Here is a 6,293-nt window from a genome sequence, read left to right on the forward strand (position 1 = left end):
AAGTCTAATTTAAGGCCCTTTGTGAATGGGAGGCCTTGGATAGAGCTCCCTACCTCCCCTCCCATCCACCCCATCTCCACATTCCACAGAGCCACAAGCCCAGGCATTTGCCAGGAGGGGAGGGAGAGACACCTGCCCCAGCGCCTTCCTCTCCCTATTGCTTGGGCACCTATGAACAAACTCAGACTCCTTTGGGATGGGAGAGGAACTTTTAAATTTTCAGATGCATTCTCAGATGCACCTTTTCCAGCTCCAGCCTGGTCCAGCCTCTTTCAGACCCCAGCCCTAGGGGCCTAGCTGCCTGGAATACAGATAGTCAGCTACTGGGGAGTGACAGGTATAATCTCTGCCCAGAGGACTGCCAAGGCAAATTGGGGCTCAAGATGGAGGTGGGTAAGAAACCCAGTTCTAAAGATGAATGCTCTGACTGGTGCTCGGGAAATAGAGACTGGACAAGACTAAGCAGAAAGGAAGTGCTGGGACCTGGCAGAATGGTGGTTTGGGAGGTGGGCAAGAAGGCTCACTGCCTTTGTTGTAGCTGAGGGTCTAGCTAGTGCCTGTAGCTAGGTGAGGGAAAAGGGAAAGTGAAAGTGAAGTTGCTCAGTCATGTCTGACTCTTTGGGACCCCATGGACTGTAGCCTACCAAGCTCCTCCGTTCGTGGGGTTTTCCCAGCAAGAATACTGGAGTGGGTTGCCATTTCCTTCCCCAGGAGATCTTCCCAACCCAGGGATTGAACCTGGGTGTCCCGCATTGTAGGCAGATGCTTTACCATCTGAGCCACCAGGGAAGTCCCTGGTGAGGGGAGCAGAGTGCAAACCTGCAGGAAAATGAATCTGTGCTTCTGGAGTGCCCAGGCAGCGAATGGAGTCAGTCAGACTTGGGGAGAGGTGAAGTGAAGTGGAAGGTCACTCAGTCGTGTCAGACCGTTTTCAAGGCCATGGACTGTGGGCTGACAGGCTCCCCTGTCCGTGAAATTCTCCAGGCCAGAATACTAGAGTGGGTAGACATTCCCTTCTCCAGGGAATCTTCCTGACCCAGGAATCGAACCAGGTCTCCCACATTGCAGGCAGATTCTTTACTGTCTGAGAGCCATCAGGGAAGCCTAAGAATGCTGGCGTGGGTAGCCTATCCCTTCTCCAGGGAAACTTCTCAACCCGGGGATTGAACTGGGATCTCCTGCTTCACAGGACGATTCTTTACCAGCTGAGCTACCCAGGAAGCCCCGGGGAGAGGTGGGGGTGGGGGGGGTTGTCAGCTGTGTGAAGTTGGTCAAGTTCTGGAACATCTCTGAAGCTCCGTTATTCATCTGGAATAGTGACTTTGGTGAGGTGTGAATACATGTGAAGTGCTTATCACAATGACTTTCCCTCTTCACCTTGGCTCCTCATGACCCCCACCCCCAGCTTGTACCTTCAGGAAAGCTCCAAGTGTTTCTGTGTCAATGGCAGGTGGAGTCTTCTCCTTGTCCTTATGACTCATCTCTGCCCTCTCCTTTGCAAACAGAGTTTTAACGTGATTCTAACTTGTTCAGGGAGGATTCTGGGTCCCAAGTTAGGTTGGAAAAAAACCCAGACTGGATGGGTAGCTAAGACCCTGGGTGGGCGGCTGACTCAGATGGGGGCCCTTGACTTCGGGCCTTGCCTTTGCCATTGTTCACGGAGTAGAAAGAAAGGAACTCCTCCATTGGGTTTTCTGGGTCCCAGTCTTCTCTCCCACTCATGTCCCTTCCCAGCAGAGCCCTCCAGCTGATCTCATCCTCATCCTTGAGATTTTTAATTGTGACACGTGGGATCTAGTTCCCTGACCAGGGATTGAAGCCAGGTCCCCTGCGCTGGGAGCAAGGAGTCTTAGATACTGAAATCCCCCTGCCCACTTCTTCACTTCATCTCATTCTACACTCTTCCTTAGCTTTTGTTTTCCAACCACATTGTCCTTTCTGTTTCTTAAATGTGCCAAGACCTTCCACCTCTAGGACTCTGTTGTCCTGTTTTCCTCTGCCTGGACCACTCTTTCCCCAGAACCTTTCCATCATCATGTCAAATTCCACATCTTCAGAATGGCCTTCTCTGACTTTTTAAGTTAAAGTTGCCCTCTTCCTCTACCAATCCCCCACCCCCAGTAATTCCCTGTCTCTTAACATTGTTTCACTTTCTTCATAGCACTTACTATTGTCAAAAATTATCTTGTTTCCTTATTTACCATCCCTCTCCTCCTAAGACATGAGGCAGGAGCCTTATCTGACTTGTCCTCCTCTGCCTTCCTAGCATTTAGAATGGTGTCTGGCATCTAGTAGGTGCTCAATAAATGTTTGGCAAATGTATGAATGAGCAGGGCAGCCATGACTGTAGGATTGAGAAAGGCAAAGGCCCACCTGGGGAGGAACCAGCCCTTGGCTAGGGGAGGGAATTGCTGAGTTTTTTGTCCTGTTCACTCTGATTCTCTGCACGTCTCCCAGGCAAGAATGGGTTCTCTTTGAAGGCAGGCTCCTTTTGAAGGCAGGGGAATCTTTGTAACTAAAGGTGATCCTATAAATTTATTTTTCTGGGCTCCAAAATCACTGCAGATGGTGACTGCAGCCATGAAATTAAAAGACGCTTGCTCCTTGGAAGGAAAGTTATGACCAACCTAGATAGCATATTCAAAAGCAGAGACATTACTTTGCCAACAAAGGTTCGTCTAGTCAAGGTTATGGTTTTTCCTGTGGTCATGTATGGATGTGAGAGTTGGACTGTGAAGAAGGCTGAGCGCTGAAGAATTGATGCTTTTGAACTGTGGTGTTGGAGAAGACTCTTGAGAGTCCCTTGGACTGCAAGGAGATCCAACCAGTCCATTCTAAAGGAGATCAGCCCTGGGATTTCTTTGGAAGGAATGATGCTAAAGCTGAAACTCCAGTACTTTGGCCACCTCATGCGAAGAAGAGTTGACTCACTGGAAAAGACTCTGATGCTGGGAGGGATTGGGGGCAAGAGGAGAAGGGGACGACAGAGGATGAGATGGCTGGATGGCATCACTGACTCGATGGACGTGAGTCTGGGTGAACTCCGGGAGTTGGTGATGGACAGGGAGGCCTGGCGTGCCGCGATTCATGGGGTCACAAAGAGTCGGACACGACTGAGCGACTGATCTGATAAATAATTAGCAACCAGTGCCATCATGGTGTCCCTATCAGGTTATGGGAGTCTGTTCTGAAGGCCTCCATCTGGGCCAGGCAGTCTCCCATCAGTTGTGGGGTCACAGGGAGGTTGAGGTGTGGGGGTGCTCCAGGGCTGAGGACAGCATCTATTTACCAGCAAGGGGCAGAAGTATTTCTGCATTTTAACCCCCTGCAGCCCTACCGGCCCCTCAGGTGAGTGCACCTGAGCATCCACGACCCTGCTGAGCCCTGTGGTTCCAGCACTGTTTCAGGGGCTGCTAAGCTGGTTGGCACTTTTGTGTTAGTTGCTCAGTCATGTCTGGCTCTTTGTGACCCCATGGACTGTAGCCCACCGGGCTCCTCTGTCCTTGGGATTCTCTAGGCAAGCATGCTGGAGTGAGTTGCCATGCCCTTCTCCAGGGGATCTTCCCAACCCACGGATCGAACCCAGGTTTCCCACATTGCATGTAGAGTCTTTACTGTCTGAGCCACCAGGAAGATACTTTTGCGGCCATCCTTGTTGCCCTTTTCCCCTTCAGCCTCCTCACCAAGCATGCCCATCTCTATGAACAAGGAGAAGAGAGGGCCCTCGGTGAAGAGCTGATCAGAGGCAGGGGCAGGACTTCAAGACAGTGGATGAGAACTCGAATGACTTTCTGAGGAAGGGAAGGACAGCCATCGTAGCATCTTTCAGGCTTTCTTGGCCCAGGTGGGATGCCCCTTTTCACATCTTCCCTGTTCTTCCCTGCTAGGGGCTGACCTCGTGTCAGTGGCTTGGGGTAGCATGTTCAGATCTCCCCTGTGGCTGCCAGGTCAGCCCCAGGCAGGGAGGCATCCTTGATATCAGGTACTGGACGAACTTTGCTTCTGCCTCCACATTCTCCCCATGGCCACCCCCATCTCTCTACACCCCCAGGGATTCCCTGGAAGCTGAAGTGACTCAGGGATTCTTAGTCACCCCAAGAGGAAAACCCTCTGGAAAATGTTTCTCATGACAGGGAGTCACCCTGAGGAGACCCACAGCTGCTCCTGAGATAAGGGTGGAGGCTGAGCAACTGCAAGGAGGTGGGCGGGGGTGGGGGTGGGGGGGCAGGGGTGTGTGTCTCAAAGGACAGGTTCTGTGTCAGGCCTGGTCATCACAGGGGAGAATGCCTCTCAGCAGTTTTCTCAGAGGAAGTCATGGTACGGAGGCAGGGGGACAACCCAAAAGCCTCTCCTGGAGGAAACATCCCATGCAATCAGTGTGCGTCGTTTGCAGCGTCAGCAAGTGAAACAAGTGTTTGGGATCCCTTCCAGTGCTTTCAAGCATCCTGTCCTGGATGGGGGCCAAGATCAAGAGGTCTGGGCCTGTGTCAGCCTCTGAGACTTTGTTTGGTTTGGGGGAAACCCGAAGGATCCAGCACTTCTGGAAGGTCCCCGCAAAGCCTTTGTTGGGGCTGGGGGTTGTTTGGGAACACCAGAAGCCACTCTGGGGGCCATGGGGCAGACCTGAGGCTGGGGGAGAGGTAGCCAGAGCTGTGGATCCCAGCCAGCCGGCTGAATGCCTGAGTGGGCAGGAATGCCCTGTGGCCTCGGGCAGGTTTAGGTGAGACCTGTCCAGCCCACACCTGGGTGAGTAGGAAATCCCTTATAGCAGGGGCTTCCCTTCCATTCAGAGGTCACCACAGTGTGGCATTTCCATACCAGGAGCTTAGCTTTGGAGTTTTTCAGGGCTGGGAGGGAACCAGTTCGGCTTCCTCCTAACTATGCAACCTTGATGAGGTTACTCAATTTCTTTGGGTCTCAGTTTCTTCATCTTGACATGGGGACAGTAATTTCCATCTCACGGTTTTATTATAAAGGTAAAACTAGCTGATGCATGTGCAGGGCTTGGCACCCTCCTGGCACATGATCTCAGGAGCTGAGGGGGCGGATGGAAGTGAGAGGGTGTCTGGGAGCACAGGGCCAGAGAGTGGGCCAGTGGGAGCGGGGCAATGTATTCCTGGCCCCAGTGCTCTTCCTAAGTGGCCCTGCTCTCCTAGCCATCACCTGTTGACCCTAAGCTCTCACCGCCCTTCAACTTCCAGGCCCCTCAGAACTCACCAGATCAGCTTCTCCCACTTCCGAATGCCCTCTGACCTCATCATGCCTCTGTTTTAGGGCTGCTTTGCCCTAAAGCATTCAGAAAATTCCTTATCACTCTGCCATTTGAGTTATTCCTGGTTCCCTTTGTTTATTTCCTGAGTCGTTGGTTACCAAAGGAGTATTTTCTAAGGGAAAGCACATGCAAATCAGGAAACATCACTCTAGAGACGGTGTCTGTATATGAGTGTGTTGGAGTTGGCGGTGGGGGCGGGGGGCGGTTGGTGAGGGGATGAGGGGAGTTGTTAAACAAGGATGCAGAGAAAAAGATTGGAGCAAAATAGGCAGAGAGCCTATTTTTCGGATGGGTGGCCCCTGACTGACCTGTGTCTTTGCGGCCAGGCCCAGCTGGAACCTTGCCAGAGCACACATACCCTTTCCTGGCCGACAGTGGTCCATGGACCTGTGACTGCACGGCCTTACCCCATGGCCTGAGAGTAGTAGCTCCCCCTGCCATGCTCCTCAACTAGTGAGTAGGGGTGGGGCAGGCTGGTCTGGGAGCTGGGTGCTTCTGTTGGCTCTTAGCTAAGGCTGTCACCTTGCCTCTCTTCTTGGTTCTGCCTTCTCATTTGTACCATGGGAACAGTCACTCAGCACTTCTTCCGTCAGACCCTGCACATCCAGCCAACAAATTGTTGGAGTCGAGGCCTTCCTGGCAGCCTATGGGGTTAAGCCTGTATCCTGAGTCCAGAGGAGGTCAGGGGATGTACAGGAATGGGAGTGGGTGGCCCTTGGGGAGGGCAAGGGGAAGTTGGGGAGAAATAACAGACATTGGGAAGTCATAGATGATTGTGGTCATAGAAGTTGGGCTCATGGAGAATGAGGAAGGGGTCAGAGAACAAGGAGACAGAGGGAAATGTTTATTAAGGTGGAGGATCCTGAGGACATCTGAGAAGAAAGGGAAGAGAAGAGACAAGACCTGGGTGGGAGCAGCAGGGATTATAGCAGCAAGGCCTCTTAGAGAGAGTCCGAGTGATGTTCCCTAATATTGGGTATTAAGTGACCCAACAGAATTCTCATAATGCCTGTTCCCCAAG

The sequence above is a fragment of the Bubalus bubalis genome, chromosome 11, assembly GCF_019923935.1.
Source record: "Bubalus bubalis isolate 160015118507 breed Murrah chromosome 11, NDDB_SH_1, whole genome shotgun sequence".
In the NCBI taxonomy this organism is placed as follows: Eukaryota; Metazoa; Chordata; class Mammalia; order Artiodactyla; family Bovidae; genus Bubalus; species Bubalus bubalis.